At 37.6% G+C, this 21,012-nt stretch overlaps 1 protein-coding gene across 1 annotated transcript in view; it reads right to left on the bottom strand.

The window, feature by feature from the left end:
• CHSY3 (chondroitin sulfate synthase 3) overlaps window positions 1–21,012 on the bottom strand; it is a 283,098-nt gene that overhangs the window by 103,377 nt on the left and 158,709 nt on the right. The window lies entirely within an intron of this gene.

Here is a 21,012-nt window from a genome sequence, read left to right as displayed (position 1 = left end):
ATTCACAGAAGTCTCTTATGATCCTTTGTATTTCTGTGGTATCACTTGTAACTTCCTATCTTTCATTTCTGATTTTACTCATTTCTTTCCTCTCTTTGTGAGTCTACCAAGTTTTGTCAATTTTGTTCTGTCTTTTCAAAGAAACAGCTCTTGGTTTTATTGATCTTTTATTTTTTAATCTCTATTTAATTTATTTCTGCTCTGATCCTTATTATTTTCTTCTTTCTACTAATGTTGAGCTTTATTTATTCTTCCTTTCCTAGTTTTCCAGGCATAAAGTTAGATTGTTTGAGATTTTTCTTGTTTATTGAGGTAGGCCTATATCATATAAACTTCCCTCTTAGAACTGCTTATGCTGTATTCTATAGATTTTGGATCATTGTATTTCCATTTTCATTTCTTTCAAGTTATTTTTTAATTTCCTCTTTGGTTTCTTAATTGACTTACTGATTGTTCAACAGTACATTATTTAATTTTCACACATTTATGGTTTTCTATTTTTTTCTAATTGATTTTTAGTTTTCTACCATTGTGGCTGGAGAAGATGGTTGATTTTAATCTTCTTAAATTTACTGAGTGTTGTTTTGTAGCCTAACATGTTATCTATCCTTGTGAATGTTCTAGGTGCACTTGAGAAAAATGTGTATTTTGCTGCTTTTGGATGGAATGTGCTGTATATGTATCTATTAAGATCATCAGTCTAATGTGTCATTTAAAGACAATATTTCCTCATTGATTTTCTGTCAAGATGATCTATCCACTAATGAAAGTAAGGTATTAAATCCCCTACTATTGTATCACTGTCAATCTTTCCCTTTATGTCTGTTAATATTTGCTTATATATTTAGGTACTCCTATGTTGGGCATATAAATATTTATAAATGTTATATCTTCTTATGGAATTGACTCCTTTATCATTATGTAATGTCCTTCTTCATATTTTATTACAGTCCTTGTTTTTGAAGTCTATTTTTCTGGTATAAATATAGCTATACCAGCTTTATTTCCATTTGTTTGTAATATCTTTTTCCATAGATTTGCAGTCTGTGTGCCCTTAGATCTAAAGTAGGTCTCCTGTAGGCAACATATGGATGTCTTGATTTTTTTTTATTCATTTAGCCACTTCATGTGTTTTAGAGAATTTAGTCCATTTACATTTAAAGTAATTATTATAGATGTGTATTTATTCCTATGTTATTCATTGTTTTCTGGCTGTTGCTATAGTGATGCTGTTCCTTTCTTCTCTTACTCTCTTCCTTTGTGGTTTGGTGACTTTCTTTAGTGTTATGTACAGTTTTTTCTCTCATTATTTTTTGTGTACCTACTGTAAGCATTTGCTTTGTGGTTACCATGAATTTCACATATAATAGTCTATATATAAAAAACAGCCTATTTTAATTTAGCAACAGCTTAAATTTGAATACATAGTAAAAACTCTACATTTTTGTTCCACCCACATTGTTTCTGATGTCATGTTTTACATCATTTTATTTTTTGTACATCTCAGCTAGTTATTGTAGTTACAGTAATTTTACTACTTTTGATTTAACCTTCACATTCGTTTTATAAGTGGCTATTTTGACTGCGTATTCACCTTTATCAGTGAGGTTTTTACTTTTATATATTTTCTTATTATTAGCTAGTGCCTTTTATTTTCAGCTTAATGAAATCCTTTTAAGATTTCTTAAGACCAGTTTAGTGGTGATGAGTTCCTTTAGCTTTTGCTTGTCTGGAAAATTCTCTTTCCTTCAATTCTGAATGATAACCTTGTGGAATAGAGTATTCTTAGTTAGAATGCAAGGTTTCTGCTGAAAAATCAGCTGATAGCTTATGGGGGTTCCCTTGTATGCAAAAAGTTGTTTTTCTCTAGCTGCTTCTAAGATTCTATATTTATCTTTAACATTTGGCATTTTCATTTTAATGTGTCTTCATGTGGATTTCTTTGAGTTCATCTTATATGGAACTCTCTTGGCTTCCTGGACTTGGATGTTTGTTTCCTTCTCCAGCTTAGGAAAGTTTACAGCCATTATTTCTTCAAATAAGTTTTCTGCCCCTTTCTCTCTCTTCTCCTTTTGGAATCCCGATAATATGAATGTTATTCTGCTTGATGGTGCCCCAGGGTCCCCTTAAGGTATCATCACTTTTTAAAATTCTTTTTTTTTTTTTTTTTTTTGCTACTTTGGGTGCATTCCGCTGCCCTCTTTTCCAGGTCACTGATCTGTTCTGCTCCATCTGGTAGGCTGTTAAATCCCTCTAGTGCCTTTTTCAGTTCATATATTGTATTCTTCAGCTCTTTGACTTTTCTTTGGTACCTTGTTATATTTTCTATTGCTTTGTTGAAGTTCTCACTGTGTTTATTCATTTATCTTCCCAAGTTCAGGGAGGCTTTTTGTGGCCATTATTTTGAATTCTTTATCAGGTAGACAACTTACCTCTGTTTCATTAAAGTCTTTCTTCGAAGTTGTCTTGTTCTTCCATTTGGAACATATTCCCCTCTTTACTCATTCTGTTTGACTTTGTATTTGTTTCCGTGTATTATGTGAAACACCTATCTCTCCCAGTTTTGAAAGAGTGCCCAGTGTAGGAAATGAGCCTCCCTGTACAACCGTGCCCCAGCTCTTGGTTGTCTCCTGGCCTTTGTGATTGTCTAATCAGCCTGATATATTCTTGATAGGTTCCAGTTGTTGAGGGTATGAGTAGGCCTGTCAGTGTCCCAAAGGGAGAATCTCAGTCAGCACATAGTTTCAGGCTGACTGGAAGCCAGATCCTCAAGTAGCAGCTTTTAAAGTATGCCAATATACACAACCCTGTGGGAGTTTTAAGCCCTGCTGATCTCCACCCCAGAATATCTGGAGGTGTTCCTGTTTGATTTTTACAAAAATTGGGCTTTAGATGATTGTATACACTCCTTTCTGGGAGTTACAAGCAAGCTGTGGCAAGGCAAAGGGAAAGCTCAAAGATGTCACTTCTCTGCCTATGCTCCCTTAGAGCTCCTTTACGACCTCTAGGTGCGTGGCAAACCTAAAGCCTGTCCCTCAGGTTGAAGTTACAGGACAAGTAGATGGGCTTTTTTTCACAGGCAGACCGGTGGTGTATTTGAGTCTACTCTTTGTGCAGTGCCCTCACTGGAGTAGCCTGCCAGAATAGTTTTTCTGATTGTTACAGTCCTGTGGGGCCCAGAAACACAAGCCTCTCCAGCCACAAATGATGGCCAGATGATGAAAGGCATTCTCTGTGTGGATTGTGTTTGCTGGCTTTCTTGAGGCTGTGGGACAGTTCCAGAGCAGGCCATGTCTGTGAGTTTCGTGAGGCGGGGGAAGACCACTAGAGGCAGGACACATGAACAGCTGTTAGGAGGCCAGGAAACCATGCTGCAGGGGAGGCACACTTGGGGTTTTCAGGAGTCCAGAAATGAGTGCTGGGGGCAGAGCATGACTATGGCTGTAATGAGGCTGTGTCTATGAATATCTGCCTGCACTAGCAAGGTAGAGGGAGAGTGCAAAAAGGGTGCTCACCAGTGCCCCTGTCTCCCCAAAAAAGTCCAAACCTGTCCCTGCCCCTCCAGAAGACACTTATTAACAGAGAAATGTCTTTCACATATAACACAGTCATGTCTTCAAGTGTTGCCTTTGCACTGGGTCCCAGCATGAGTGAGTCTGCACGTGAGCTTCTCCAAAGCAGTATCTTACATCCCCACAGCCTCGCCAGGGTCCCATGGACATAAACCCCATTGGTTTCTTTAAAAAAAAAATTTTTTTTTGGAGGGGGACCTGGGTGGCTCAGTTGGTTAAGCATCCGACTTTGGCTCAGGTCATGATCTCACAGTTCATGAGTTCTAACCCCGTGTCAGGCTCTGTGCTGACAGCTCAGAGCCTGGAGCCTGATTCGGATTCTGTGTCTCCTTCTCTCTCTGCCTCTCCTCCATTCACACTCTGTGTGTCTCTCTCTCTCAGAAATAAACATTAAAATATTAAAAAAAAATAAACAAATAAAATTTAAAAAAATGTTTATGTATTTTTGATAGAGAGAGAGAAACAGAACACAAGTGGGGGTGGGACAGAGAGACAGAGAGAGGGAGACACAAAATCTGAAGCAGGCTCCAGGCTTTGAGCTGTCAACACAGAGCCTGACATAGGGCTCAAACTCATGGACCGTGAGATCATGACCTGAGCCGAAGTCAGACGTTCAACTGAATGAGCCACCTAGGTGCTCCAAGCCCCATTGGTTTCTAAAGCTAGATGTTTGGGGCACCTTTTCTCTATGGTACAGGATCACAGTGACAGTGAATAAAGTTCTAAGTATTTTATATAGAGGCACAAACCCAAACATCATCATCATAGAGGTCCCAGCTTAAGACTATGATACTATCACTGTGAGTTTTGGCCAACTTATGCAAATTTGACTTGCTAGCACAGTGGACCTCCAGCACTTACTATATTAGGCATTTATAACTCAGATAACTTGGATTGATCCCCCAAACTAACCTCTTCTCTACTGTGTGATGAAATAGAGCAGGATGGGAAGAAAACATTCTCCCATATCATAGGCAAGGAACCAGAATGGGATAAATGGGATACAGTGTTTTGAAGGTTTCATAGATTATAGGCCCTTATGCCTCCTTGAAGGGTCTGTAGCATGGGAGCTCAGCAGCACAGGGGCCAGGGAAGAATCCAAAACACTGGGGAGCTTTCCTACGATTCAGCAACAGACCTCACTCAAAGAGGCAGGCACAGAAAGGGAGCCAATGACAGACTCCAGACAGGTACTGACTGCATTTGTTTATGAGAACAAATGAAAGCCTTCCTTCTCTGGGGATTCCTAAATGCCACTGCTGGTGACGTGACATGGGTAGGAGTCAGCAAGATAGGGATTGTCACTATGAATGGCATCCCATTTCAAACGCCAGGTTAGATAGCCTTATGAAGTCTGAGGGATCCAGAAATGTAATTAACTTTGCAAGAAGACAATAAAATTGGCATTAAAAAAAAATTCCCTTTCTTCAAGGGCAGTTTTAGAAATAACATTTTCCTTTAGCAAATATACTGCATTGTTAGAGAGAACAAGCATTTATTTCATGTTTCCTGTTTCAGGCACTATTATGCCATATAATGTTCCTATGAACTTGAATGAAGTAGAATCAGCTTATCTTACAGACAAAGCATGTGGAAATTAAAGACATGAATTTTTTTTCAGAAGTTCATGTTCTTACCCTATATAAAAGGACAGACTTAGAAGGATCTTCAAAAGATCATGTGGCCTCGTCCTGCCATTACTCTGTTTTACAAATAAGGCATGGATGCTTAGACATTTCCTCCTTTTTTTTTATTAATTTATTTCAAGATTAATTCTTGTTACTGAGTAGGAATTCAAACTTGTGTGTTTACATTTGGGACCACAAAGGCACAACTAAAAACAAAATGCTGCAAAAGGTTTCCAAAGCAGAACAACGTCCTGCTTTCTGACAAAAATAGAGAGATTCTCACTTTAGCAAATCAAGGACACTTGGGATAATTACACACTAAAGGGACTGAATCATGGTCCTGATAAGAGGAAAGCAAAAGCCTACATAATTAAACAGAACAAAAGCAGAGAATTTTTTTTTTTTAAAGTTCAGAAACAGCAGACCTGGTGCTTTGGGCAACGATCCAAATTCATTTCTGGTAAACAGGAATTATAAATACTTCATAAATAGAACATCCCAAATGAAAAAAAAAAAAACAGATCTGAAAGGGAAGAAAGCATGTCAGACAGACAGGCTATACTAACAGCATGCTTCAAGCCATAAATTCATTCACTTCACAGGTGAAAGCAAATTAGGTTCCCCTTTATCCACACACACACACACACACACACACACACACACAAATGTATAAAGCTTCCATTTGGGAAGCATCAATCTGAGACGAGGCACTTTTCATTAAGTGATTGCTTCCTTCTCTCCTACCGGTGAGACTTCACTGAAGGAGCACGGCACTCTTAAATGGAAACAACTCCACGATATGTGTGCACCATGAATAAAGAAATTATGCGGGGGCGCCCGGGTGGCTCAGTCAGTTAAGCATCTGACTTTGGCTCAGGTCATGATCTCGCCGTCTGTGACTTCGAACCCCATGTCAGGCTCTGTGTTGACAGCTCAGAGCCTGGAGCCTGCTACAGATTCTTTGTCTCCCTCTCTCTCTGCCCCTCCCCCACTCAGGCTCTATCTGTCTCTCCAAAATCAATAAACGTTTAAAAAAATTTTTTTAATAAATACATAAATAACGTGCATTCAAGTCCATGGGCAAGGAACATAACCCATGGACAGAGAAATGGGTGGGTCATGCAATGTGATACATGCTCTTCAGAGTTTGGAGGACGCAGGGGATTGGGATAAGCACACAGCTGAAATTGTCTAAATGCTCAACAGACCTCCTAGAACCTGCAGGAGGAGGTGAGAGTATTAACAGTGAGAGGTGGACCCTTGAGAAAGGAAGCCAACCTTGCCTTCTCCTGAAAGTGACTCCGCCCACGTGGACCAGTGGATGGGAGAAGCTACCAGATGGAAAGCACTGGCAGTCAGGTACCGAGGGGGGAGTTATTTGTTGAGGGCTGAATGGAGGGGCCTTGAGCACGGGAGAGACTTGGAACACCCCAGGGAAGGGCTCCTGGAGAAACCCACAAAAGCACCACACAAGGAAAAAAATTGCATTTGGATCTCTAGCTGTCTCAGAGGGCACCTTCTCAGAGGGCCCTATCTTCTCTTTTCCTCTCCCCTGTCTCATCTATCTCATCTAACTCTCCAAAGCACAGACAGCCTAGTGAGTGTAAGAGGAGGCAAACAGTGAAGAAGCTAAGGGAAGCCAGAGCAGGGGAAGACAGGAACTTGCAAGCTAGTTAGAGAATGAAGATTTGACATTAGACTGCAGGGCACTTTTTATTGCCTGAAAAACAAAACCACTTTTTAGTGCCTGGAGTGAATGCACAAGCGGTGGGAACTGCAAGGAATTTTAGCCAGGAGCATGACGGAAAGATACTAACATTAAAGAATAAAGATGCGTGCCCCCTACTGTGTTCAGCTAGTTCAATAAATCAGTTACAACTGCATTTTCACATTGAAGTGTAAATATTGGATGAACAACCTTGTTAGTCCACTGTTGTTATCTGGACACATGCTGACAATAATAAGCTTCCATTTCTCTTATCATCAGGACTTCATGGCTGCCATTTTACAGGGCTCTGTATTTCCCTTACTGATCTGCCTCCACATATCCACACAGAGAGAAATGTATATAGTTACACACACACAAGTAATAGGAATCCAGTTTTCGAAAAGTAAATGAGAAGAAATCCAACAGGCAGGGTCAAGTCAGGCAGTGCCTATTCTTTTAACATCAATTCGGCAACTATTTTTCAACCAATGCCTGTGTGTTCACGGTCACAAACAGATCAGAGATACTGGAAAGTTAAATCATGGTTATGCAACCTAACACATTTTGTAACATTTGCAAATTGAAACTATTAATAAGAAAAAATTATAATACCCACTGGAAGGCAGCATTTTTTCTTTTGTTCACTTCATGCTTAATCTATTAAAAAGTGAGTTTTTTGGTGTTGAATAAAATAATGCCATATCAGGTGAGATAGAAAATGCTCTGATTTAAAAATCATCATAATTAGGGACATCTGGATGGCTCGGTCAATTAAGTGTCCGACCTCAGCAAATCATGATCTCACGGTTTGTGAATTCGAGCCCCACATCAGGCTTACTGTTGTCAGCCTGTCAGTGCAGAACCCACTTTGGATCCTCTGTCCCCCTTTCTTTGGCCCTCCCCTGCTTGCGTGCTCTCAAAAATAAATATTTAAAAAATTAAAAATATAAAAATCGTGATAATTATACACAAATTTTCTAACACCAATTTTAATCTGTTCGTAAAATTTTGAGGGTGCTTTACACACTCCACATCCATATCAATATTTGATTAACAATATGTATTACATTTTCCTATTTAAAAGTCTGATACAAGAATTTCCACTTGTTGAAGAGGATATTTTTAGCAATTAAAGGTATCTGAAACAATCATAAACCCAGAAGTAAGTGGAGAAAGGGCCTCTTTCATAAAATCACAGAGCTAATGTAAATTATGTTAAGGAGACTATGAAAATTCTTAGACTATAGGAAACTTCAGCTGTGCCTACATTATATTAACTGGCTTAACAGGATTAGTCTTTTGGCTAGATTAAAGGAAAGAGAGGTAAATATGAGGGGTGGACAATAGGGCTACTTGAAGGATAAAAATACATTTTTCACATTTAGAGAAAGGAAAATACTTGAATACAATCTCCAATTGGAAAAAAAGGAACATGTTGGGGCACCTGGGTGGCTCAGTTGATTAAGCATCTGACTGCAGCCCAGGTCATGATCTCATGGTTTGTGGGTTTGAGCTCCGTGTCGGACTCTAGGCTGACAGATTAGAGCCTGGAACCTACTTCTGATTCTGCGTCTTCCTCTCTCTCTGCCCCTCCCCCACTCATGCCATGTGTCTCTCTGCCTTTCAAAAATAAACAAACATTTAAAAAAATTAAAAAATTTTTTAAAAAGAAAAAAAAAAGAACATGTAAAAAGAAAGCAGAAAGACCAACACAAGTCTGCTGATAAAAATGCCCAAAAAATGTACACCCCTTAAATGCTTCTTAGGTATTTCAGGGACGCCTGGGTGGCTCAGTCAGTTGAGCATCCAACTTAGGCTCAGGTCATGAGCTCATGGTTCGTGAGTTCGAGCCCCGCGTCGGGCTCTGTGCTGACAGCTCAGAGCCTGGAGCCTGCTTCAGATTCTGGGTCCCCCTCTCTCCCTGCCCCACCCCTGCTTGTGCTCTGACTCTGTCTTTCAAAAATGAATAAACATTAAAAAAATTAAAGGCTTCTGAGTTATTTCAGTACAGAAAAAAATCCAAAACAATAAAAATATTTTTTCTGATAATGATCTTTGTTCATCATAAAAATGTTTGCTGATATTCAGAATAATATATTTCAAAAATTCATACACATATAAATGTGTTCTAGAAAGATGTATTAGAGAAAACTTACTAAAATAAAAAAAAAGCACTTTTAAGGAAATAATACTTTATCATCTAAAATATTCATTTATATTTATTATCTAATTCCTTAATAATTCCATAAAAATTAGATGTTGCTACATGTGATAATCCAAAGTGATTTTATTATTTTTCTTGTCATTGAGGGCTAAGTGATAATACCTGCTTATAACATGGAATTTATATTAATTAGCCTTAGGGCGGTACAAATGAGTTTTGAGAAAAGAGAAAGATAGATATATTTTCCTATGCATACATTTCCATAAAATGCTAACACAGCAGAGTAACATTTTTAAAATAACAGAACAGGATCCAGTGAAAAAAGATGAGTTGCCTGCCCAATATTTGCTTATTCTCACTTGAGTATATATGTAGGAAGATGAGGAACTGAGAAATGATCATCTTTACTGATGATCAAATGTACAGCCCCCAAATACAAAATAAAGTAACACAAAGGAGACAAAATAGTACTTTTGAATAAAGTAATCCCTTGTTATATAAGGAAACAGAGACACAAATAGTCAGGTTTTGAGTGCATTACGTTTCCTCACTATTGAGTGGGAACTTGCAGCACTGAGAATAAACGAAGCTCCTCACTTCTATCACCTCTGTTTCTATGACAAATACAATTCCTTCTTTAAAAAAAAAAAAAGGTTCTCAAAGATCGGTGGTTGCCAGGGGTTGGAGGGTGGAATAACAAGAGGAACACAGAGGATTTTTAGGGCAGTAAACATACCGTGTATGATACTATAGTGATGGATCTTTGTCATTATTATTTGTCTAAACCTATAGTATATACAACATGGTGGGTGAACTGTAAACCCTGGACTTTGAGTGATTATGATACATCAGTGTAGACTCAGCAATTGTTACAAACATCCCATTCTGGTGGAGGATGTGGATGGGGAGGCTATGCATATGTGGGGGCAGAGGGCAGATGAGAAGTCTCTGTACCTTCCTCTCAATTTTTCTGCGAACTTAAAACTGCTCTCAAAAAAATAAAGTCTTAAAAAAAGATGTCCAGTATCTCAGGAGAAGGGCTGTCACCCAAGCACATGAGAGTAATTAAACACACCACAGTTCTGTAATTAAAAAACTAATGTTTATTCTACATTTGTTGAAGCCTTTTTATAAGTACAGTCCAAAATATGAGAACATATGTTCCCACCCTTGCCCCACCCCTACTCAACCATCCATGATCTTTGGGGATAAAACACAATATACTCAACATGAAAACAATCATTTTTTAAAAATCAGTAGACAAGGACTTTGGTCAGATTCTTTAATTTAGAGATTAGCACTAATGGGATTTATTTATAAGCTCTCATAACAATAGAAGAAGAGAGATTCCTTTCACAGCATTCAGTACCAAAGATAAAGCATTATAAGAAAATATTTCATTAGATCAAACATATGATTTGAAATAAACTCCACTGTGTTTTGGATTTATGTCTGAATAAAATATACTAGCAAATGCTTCTCAAAGTTGCCATATTCTAAATCCCTTGTATTGATTTTCTTACAGATTCATGTCTTTAAAAATGTAATTAATCATACTGCAATGATCAATAACTTGTTACGTTCAAAAAATCAAAGCCCTTTTTCACACAAAAGTAAAAATTCAGCAATCTCCCCTAAATGCCATTTCTGCTGAGCTTTTGAAAAGTGACCGTCATCATCATAACTCCATGAACCTCCAATACAGATGATTAACACTGCCACTTGAGTTTCCATTAGCCTGGACTCGGGTGAGAAATACAATCTCCCCCATATTCCTAGAATGTGCACTGGTCTGTGGGTGTTCCTGGGAGAAATACTATGCTTCCAAGTAGAATGTCTTCAGGATTTACTTCTGATGAAACGCACATAAGTAGAGATAATTTCTAGTTTTAGCAATGACTTGAAATTTCCTTCCTTAATTCCTCTGTCAAATAGTTGTAGCAAGTATGTGAAAAGAGGCAAAAAATAGAGGTTGGGTACAAGATGCTGTTTTGAGATATCATGCAACATATCTAATTTAATCTTCGTACTATGCCTTTGGGGTATATAGTGTTCAATTCGAAAACAAGGGCTTGGAGATTCTAAAAGATTGACTAAGACTGCACTGGAAGTGAAGCATCTTGGATGCACTCAGCTCTTTTCTGCCTAAGTGCTTCCCATAATTTTTAGGTATTAACGGAATGAAACAATACAGATGGTCCTTTTTAAAGAAGCCAATCTGTTCAGCTCAGCATACACTGACTCCTGGTCTTGATTATTTTCCAAGAATTACATTAAATAATTGCTGAAATTTTGTTTACTTTCCCAGATTTTACCTAATATCCTAAGAATGGGGCCAACACATTATCAACAAAATAATGTGCTTGTTACAAAGTACCTTGCTTGCAGAAATAAACTTTGAGAAGAAAGAGATTCCAGCCGGCTTCAGTTGGAAATTCACAGAAATAGGCCTAGGTATAAAACAGTCTCAAAGTCAGTGTGGCTGAAGTCCTTACTAGGCACTAGTCCCCTACAGGCACTGTGTGGGTAATGGACGGAATAGATCTCGCCGAGCTTACAGAGCAGTGGAGATGCCCTGGTCATACAGAGGGATGGGTACACGGTGCATTGAGAGTGTGTAACAGAGGTGTGATCTAGTTAGAGGGTAAGGAAAGGCTGCCTTAGTGAGGTGGTTAGTATTATATAACTATATTATATTATATATGACTGCATTTGAAGATAAAAAGAAAGGATACATTAAAAATCTCATAGGTTGAAATTGGGAGTTCATCTACTTTCAACTTTTGATTTTATAGATGAATAAACGGACAGCCAATCGACTCATCTTGGCCTCACAGCCATTAAATGGATTGAGTTGTTGGTGGCTTTTGGCATCAGCCTTATGATACATAGACAGACAGGTAGATGTATGTACGTATGTCTATACACACACATTTTGTGCAAATGTTGAAGTGTATGTATATGTGTATAAGGTGTATTTCTTTAGCGCTGAAAATATTTTCCTGAGCATGGCTAACCATAATCTTGCCAAAAACAAACAAACAAAAAAATTAATGGTCATAACACCACTTGGATCATTAGAAGGAAGCCAGGGAGAGAAATGTTAGCCTTCTAATTCATGTACTGATGCTGTACCCACAGATCTCTTTGCTTCTGATACGTATTTTAAAAGCACACAAGCCATCGTGAGTAATGACCGTTCATTTGAAACTTGTGCCAAGTGTTTCATATGAATGCCTGGTTTCCTCATAACATCTCTATGCAACAAGTATGCCTATTATTCTATTTTTACGGAAGAAAAAGTAAAGATATACGAAGACTGAGCTGTGTGTCTAAATTCAGGCAGTTAGTAAGCGTCAAATTCAGTGTTTGAACCCACGTTTGAAAGACTGACATCGATATTCTTATATTCTTGTGATCTTCTTCGGCCTCTCTCTAAAACCATTTTCCACAGAACCTGGAGCAGGACTACATTCTACATATGAGAACATCATTGAAATCATAAATGCAAGTAGCAAAAATATTTGCTTTTAAACCTAACAAAACATTCTGTTTTCCCAATGCTGACGTTTATCCCAATGCCAAAAATTAAAAATACCACAGCCAGATACAATGTTGCTTGTGAGAGGTGGCTTCAAGTCTTTTAAAAAAGAAAGTTCCATTTGTCTAATTACATCTATGGGGGCATAACGTATATTTGAAAGGAAACATTCTTTTTAGAAGAGATGACAGCCATACAAGTCGGACATCAATGTCTAAGGAAAGCCTTTCTGGTCTCCACTTGGAGCTTTGTCCTCTTTACCGTCTCCCCACCAGCTGAGGAAAACGGAGGATGAATGTTGTCACGGGTCTCAGAGGGAAACAAGAGAAAAAGGCAGAGAACGGGGTCCCGCTTCAAACATAGCAGCTCCTGCTATCCAGGCAATGCTTTTCATTTGATGTTTGCTAGCAACTTTCACAAACATAATCTCATCAATCCTCAGAATAACATTTGCAGGAAAAGGGATCTCAGTACTTAATGCCCTGCTTTGATGACTACAGTATATTAGACAAGCGAGCCCAGAGGGGTGGGTGATTAAAGAGGCTGACAGGGAAGACAAGGTTGGGGTCAAGTACCAGTGGATCCATCTTATCCTCCAAGGCTCTGGTTGTCATTCCTGATGGTCACGGCAGTTTTCCAGACAGATGCCTGTCTTTCTCCCTCTCCTCTGGATCCCAGCTGGGCATCAACAAAGGTTCAAGCGCTGAGCAAAACAATCAGGCCTGCTTTGATGAAGTCAGTAGGAATTTACTTTGGGGTTCTGCATTTTGGTTTTCTAAGGTCCAGTTATTCATCCTCCCGCCACATGGTTTTTAACCCATTGCTTCTATTCCTAGAATAGTGGCCAGGGAGCAATCTGGCTCAACAAGGACTGGTTAGAGCAAAAAGTACAAGTAATATATATGCTTTCTGAAAATCTGATAAAGTGAAGCATCAGCGCCCACTGGTAACAAAACAGATGTGTGAACCTTTGAAAGCCTTTACCAACGATCTCAGGACTGAATCCCTGTTTAATCCCAGAGTGATTTATCACTGAGATGGGGCAGCTCTGCAGAGATCACAACATGCATTCCTTTATGCGGCAGCTCTATAGCCAAGCACTCACTGTTAATTTTCCTGGAACAACACGCAGACCCAGGGAGTAAAAGCATCACGGCATGATGAGCAGAGAAAATTTATGGAAATGATATGTGGGGTTCCTGAAGACCCAGCTGGTAGGCTGGCAAGGAGGCATTTCTGACTCAGGCACCAAGGACAGGACAGGTAAAGTTGTACGGATTGTTCTCTGGCACACATGGAAGATGTGGAGCCAGATGGCCTGACTGAAAAGCCTGTTGCAACCATGCATAAGCTATTTCACCTGGGGTGAGTTCTCTGAGTTCTCTATCTCAGCTTCCTCGTCTGCAAAATGGAAACAATACTTCAAAACTTCAAAGTGTTACAGGGTGGCTAAAGAGAATGCAAGTAAGTTACTTAGTAAGTGCTCAAAGATGTTAGCTGTTGTGACTACGTACTCATTTTAAATTTTCCTGAGAAATGGTCTTACTAGAAGGTTTCTATTTGGTCTATACAATAAAACGCCAAAAATTTTTCTTCAGGATGATTTCTGAATTAAAAAGGGATATAAATACATATATAAATATATGTGTGTAGACACACATATGTATGTTAAAACTACTAAGTTAATTAAAAAGGCACACACAAAAGTCAGGTATCATGAATTTAAAGGTTATAAGATCTTAGAGTGGGTAATCTGGATACTTCTGGATTATCTCTTTTGATATTCAGACTTCTCTGATAATTTCAAATTATTGGTACAGAGCATCTGCTTAAAACAAAATATCATATACACTAAGAAAGAATTTTCCAGCTTTTCTTCTTGCCTACCTTGAACTAAACATACCGTCCTGAATAGTGGAGAAAATTAATTATATTTCATACATCTTTTACACACAGCATACATGACATTGCTGGGCCAACATGTCCACGAGGAGAACTTCCATGTTTATCTCCTAGCTTTGTTTAAAATTCTTACTTTGGCTTTTGCTATACTCTAGCCATGTGATGGTATCTAGCTACTTCAAATTAGAAGGCAGGGGCACTGCTTGAAATTAAAACAAACTGCAGCATCACCAGGGATATGGAGGATGGGGAGAATTTTAAAAATTTGCAAAGCAGGCCTCAAGTCTCCCCAGCAAGATGTATCCCTCTAACTATTGTCACTGTTTTTCCTAGTTTAAAATCTTTAACTCAGGGAACAACTATTACACTCCACCCCCAACCATGTTACATTTAAATCGTGAAGGAATAATGTAGCATTCTTAGGAAGAAGACATGCTTTTTATACTGAGAGTAAAAAAAGTAAAATCCTGCGTGTATGTATCTAAATATACACGTACTTCTTTAGAACATTTGTAAAGAGCGTATATAGAAATATTTCCAAAAATATTAATCTCAAGAAAATGTTGAACCATTTACGTCTGACATTATCTATGGTTATATATTCATATATTCATTCATTCACACACAAGCATATATTCCTACCTTACTCCACAAGACTCAGAATAGCCACATGAAAAGGAACAGTCCTTTTGCTTGAGGGCCTTTAAAGCTAGTTAAGGCATAAGGAATGTTCTCAGTTAATCATTATGTGGTGTAGCATGGGATAGAGCCACCGAACAGAAACTGAGGAATAGAGAATTTTGAAAAAAAGGATTCACTTACAGCTGTTCTGAAGCCAGATGCAAAGGTACGTGGTACAAAAGAGGACAGGCAAGGTTCATGGACAAGGCTGCATCTGAGTCTGCTATTGACAGCCCTCCATAAGTCATTATAGAGGAAAGGCATTCCAGGTACAGGAAAAGAGATATGCGGGGTGCCGGGCAGCAGTGGCATCAAGTGTGGTACTAAAGTGGGAAGTAGTTAATTCAAAGCAAGGCTGGAACCATGAAAGCGGCAGACAAAGCATAGTTGCAAACAAGGCATGAATCCTGTGCTTGTGGAGTAGGTATATAGACAATGGGAAGAGTCAAAGATTACAAAGACTTTAAGCCTCCACAGCCAAGATGGCCGGCAGGGATGATACCCTTAAAACAAACAGGAAAATCAGGTTAAACACAAATAGTACTTTTTGGAAACCATGACAACTTTAGGTTTTAGATCATTGAATTTGAGGTGCTAGGAAAGCAAAAGAAACAATCAAACATAAGGTGAATAAATTATGTCGGCCCATATGAAAAACACCTAAGATGAGACACCTTCTTCTTATGCCTTAGTCTCGTACCACTGACCCTGTCTTCCTCAGAGATGATACAGAAAGTCCTGTTCCATTTTCCCCCAGGCACTCCTGCTTACTTCACGTTTTGAATTTTAATATGTATCTCTAACTGACTGGCCTTTATCCTACTATGTGCTGAGCATTTTGAGATAAAGGCTTATATGTTTTATCACTATATTCTTCATGGTGCTTAGCAATAAGGTCTTCTCCATGTAACAGTCCCTTGCAAAGTAAAAGCTCTAACAAATTGGGGAAGAAGACAAGTCTACCTCAGGAACCTAAAGCAAATCAAGAGAAAATGCACAGAGAGGAAGTACGGTATATTCAAAAAGGAGTTCTTCCAGAGAGTGAAGACTACTGCACAAACTGAATTCACTAAAGTATATGATATAGAAATACAGCCAATCTCTTTGAATTGTATACTGCTTTTTGCATTATCACTGCATTTCAATTCGTTGTAAAATATTGTTAACACCAGAATGTTAAAAACAAAACAGGGTTTTGAGTTTTGTTTTGTTTTTTTGTTTTTTTTGTTTTTTCATTTATTTTTGAGAGAGACACACACACACAGAGTGTGATGAGGGTAGGGGTAGAGAGAGAGGGAGACACAGAATCTGAAGCAGGCTCCAGGCTCTGAGCTGTCAGGACAGAGGCTGACAAAGAGCCTGAACCCAACGTACTGAGAGATCATGACCTGAGCCAAAGCAGGATACTTAACCAACTAAGCCACACAGGCACGCCCCACCTTTTTAAAAAATTTTTAAAATTTATTTTTGAGAGAGACACACACAGAATGTGAGGTTTTTTGTTTTTTTTTTTAAATTTTAGATCCAAGATCACAAAGAAAAAGGTATGTTTACATTTTGTAAAAGCAAGAAGAAAATAAAGAGTTGAGTATATCACTGGGCCTAGAACATTTTACACACATTTAAGATAGATATACCATAATATCCTTATGCTGTTGTTAAAAAAAATGTAACCATACTTTTAAAACAAATGGTATAGCACTTCAATGTGTATTAGACTTTTAGTGTCAAAAGTGCTTTATGACATTTCATCCTGACAACATTCCAATAAAAGAGGAATTTTTTTAATATCTTCTTTTTTAAAATGTTTATTTCTTTTGAGAGAGAGACAGAGCATGAATGGGGGAGGGGCAGGGAGAGAGGTAGACACAGAATATGAAGCAGGCTCCAGGCTCTGAGCTGTCAGCACAGAGCCCAACGTGGGGCTCAAACTCATGAACTGCGAGATCATGACCTGAGCTGAAGTCTGACCCACCCAGGCATCCCAAAAGAGGAATTTTTTTTAATGTTTATTTATTTTGAGAGAGAGAGAGAGAGAGAGAGAGAGAGATACCCAAGCAGGCTCCCTGCTGTCAACACAGAGCCCAACACATGGGACTCAATCTCATTAACTTTGAAATCATGACCTGAGCCAAAATCAAAAGTCAGACACTTAACTGACTGAGCCACCCAGGTGCCCCTACAAGAAGAATTCTTAATTCATTTACAAATGATGACAGTGAACCTCAGGGTAAGTCCCCCAAAGTTATGTGGCTACTAAATCAAACACCATGATAAGTAATCCCCTTCTTTGAATTTTTCTTATTGTTATGTATTTATTTAACTCCAACTGGCTATTCTCAAAAATTCAGCTTTCCTCCTCATTTAGTATAAAAGCAAAGCTTCCAGCTGCATTCAATAACCACCGAATCCTAAACATAGAACCAATATTTTTGTGTGGCAGTACTGAACATTTATGACACTGCTAGGTTAATGTAAAAATCAAAGGAATGAACAGTCTTACAACCTTTAATAAATTATTTCTTCTCTCAAGAGCATTTACTAGAACAAACTGTTTCCTACTCCCAGAACCAAAAAACAGGAGTATTCCAAGTATTTTCCACACACATACAGTTGGATCTTTTATACTGACGTTTGGGGGAATTATGGAGCAACTTTATATTGTATCAAGATTTTACAGTCACTTTAAGTGAGCTAATTTCATTACTCCCAAATCTATTTTTCTGTACTGTTCTAGTTTTATTTTACTCTGTTGCTGTATCTTTTAGAAATGTCTACCACACGTTCTATTAGGTAGAGCACCATTATGGAAAAGAAATGATAGCTGAATTCTAGCTGAAGGAGAACTATTAGACTGTCCAACGTGATATCATTTTACTAGGACACAGACAAGGAAACAAAAAGTCAATGAACTAAAAAGGTCTGATTTCCCACTTGGAGAATATTGCACTTTCCATAGGACTCATGCAAACTTGAGTTTGTCACTTCAAATCTCTGTATCTCATTTCTCCCTATATGTGAGGTTTATTATGAGAATAAAAATAAATGTGAATATGCTTTGAGGTTTATTACGATAATAAAAAAAGTAAACGTGAATATGCTTTGAAAACTATATACAGTGTCCTAACATGAAAATTTGGGAGGATACTATTATAGTTTATTTCAATACAACTTTGTCAGTGGTGCTATTTTTCTACTCATCTATCTATACATCTATACTTTGGTCCTGTACTGTGGGGTGAAGTGAAGCTGCTTAGTTTTCTCACACAGACACGGTGGGTGTTTTCACTCATTTCATTCACATCCAGCCTGTTCAAGGGATGGACTCAACTTTCTTCCTGACAATATGCAAACATCAAGCTTGGAAATTAATTTTCAATGAAAACTTTCATTCATTTCCATGCAAACATCTAAATTTAAAAGATTAGGCCACACAAAAAACTAGTTAGTTTTTCACTTAATGTGCTACTTCTGTTGTACAGTTATCAAAATATGCCTTTGATAATTTTCCAATTAGCTAAGAAACAAAAGATGTACTTAGGAGGTTCCGTATATCTTCATAGTGATATTACCGAGAGAACACGGCATTGATTTATCGACAGTGCTGGGTATCAGGCTGAATTCCAAGCTATTAAGCTGTACCATATTAAAAAATATAGTGAAAAGGCATTACATATGAACACACTGACATCTGACAAAAGCCCGTGAAACCTCAAAACCCTTCCCCTACAATTGAAAATGAATCAACTATAAGTGACTTCCAGTCTTTACTAAGGTATCAATAAAAGAGAAACGAGTTTGAAAGCAGTCAAAATCTGACTGTTTTTATTGTGTTTATTCCTAGCCGGTTTCATTTTGGCTGCTGAAGACAGCTTTAACACTACTGAGATTTATCTTACTTTTATTAACATTTCAACAGTATTGAAGAGCTGTATATTTTCCCCAAGTAGTAAAAGCTGAATTTATTTTTCTAAAACTATAATAAATAAGTCAAGAGTTACAGCCTCTAGCCAAATAAATGAGTAGTGACCTTAAAATTATTTTCTAGTTTCAACCTCAATAAAATCAATCGCATTTAATTGTTTCAAAACTGCATTATGACTTCAATAATTAACTGCATGTTTGTATCTAGAAGATTTTTTTTATTTGATGATTTTAAGAAAGCAAAATAAATAGAAAACATACTATGATGAAACAGGGAAATCTGGATTTGGAGGGTTCATTCAAGCAAACATCTTTTGCTTTTCAATCACTGCGCCCAATTCTTGGCTCAGTTTTGGCTGAAAACCGGATAAATCCCACTCCCTTTACTAGCAAGCAGCCTGATAATACAATCAGTATCATCAATTCCAGGAACAACTCAAATTGCTTGATTACTTTAGTAGCTCCCTTTTCTTTTAACATTATATGACAATGAGTACATAACAATAATCCAAATTAAATGATAATAACAAATACGCAGGCTCTTCATGAAAGTCATCTATACATCTTTCACATCTCTATCATATATATACACATATGATTTTCATGAAGAGAAACATTTGCATACATAGCAATCCCATTGGCTCATATTGAATGAAAAGATGTTTCTGAAGTTCTGAAGAATGCTATGCTTGTAAGACAGCTCATAAACTCTAAAATCCAATTTTCCATTATGTCTATTATTGATAATTTTTCTTAGACTTGTTATTTCTTGTTTTCTTAGACATTGGTTTTTTTTTTTATGACCTAGGAACTGTCAACCAAAATCTTAATTTAGGAGAGAAAAGATTGGTGAGAAGAAAAGGAATATAAATGTAAGTGGTAGATAATTATTGTTTTCCAAACTCTAAGATTCCTACCTACTAGCTTCATCTAAAGCGCAGTCCACAATACGGTGTGTTTCCTGGAACTTCAATCTAATGAGAACACTAATAGTAAGAAGTGAAATGATAAATGATACACTATGCAAATACAGCCATGAAATTATATAAACGTTAAAGAGCCAAGTCAACAAAGATTCATATGCATACACTTGCCAAATAAGACTTGGCACATCAAAAAGAAAAAAAGAGTTCTATGAGAAAATTGCTCCTTATAAGTTTTTCTTATATCTTTGTTTAATATAATTAATGAAATTCAAATGTATATTTTATTTCTGCCTGTTCTTTTGGTTGCAAATCGATATTAATGATAATCTGCTCCTTTGTAGCCTCCTATCTTCAAATCCATTTATCTCCCATGGCTGGGAAGATGATATACAGGCTGTGTGTCCATGTGTTCATACACAGTCTCTATGATGTTAAGCCTGAACTGGGACACATCTGTCACTGTAATACCATTCACCATCCAATGAGCTAACTAGTACTTATGTTTTCAATTTCTGCAACCTTGATTTAAAGGTTAAACCCTGGAGCCTAACAGAGAATAGGACTTTCTATGACAACCTGCCTACAAACAGAATGAAATATATGCCTATCTTTTGGGTATTTCATCCATTTATTTATTCATTCAAAAATAATTATTGAGTTCTAGCCTGGTAATGCCCTCTAGTAGTAGATCCTGTAGATGTTCAATTGAATAAAGCTAGATCCCTTTCCTCAGCTGGCATGCTTTATAGTGGTTACTGAACTACCCATATAAGTCACTCTTTACCCCCCACTTGGAACTGTAGTTTTTCTTTCAGAAAGTATAAAACATAAGCATGAATTAATTATACATGCAATCAAAAAAGTCTCATAAACCTTGTGTTTTTGACACATGGTAATTCTAAGCTCTCGATGAACAAAATCAACAAAATACAGAAGTCATCATAGTATGTAAATATTACTAAGTGT

Source organism: Prionailurus bengalensis, chromosome A1, assembly GCF_016509475.1.
Source record: "Prionailurus bengalensis isolate Pbe53 chromosome A1, Fcat_Pben_1.1_paternal_pri, whole genome shotgun sequence".
Classification (NCBI taxonomy): Eukaryota; Metazoa; Chordata; class Mammalia; order Carnivora; family Felidae; genus Prionailurus; species Prionailurus bengalensis.
The sequence above is the reverse complement of the archived record's forward strand: the minus strand, read 5'-3'. Positions and strand labels throughout refer to the sequence as shown.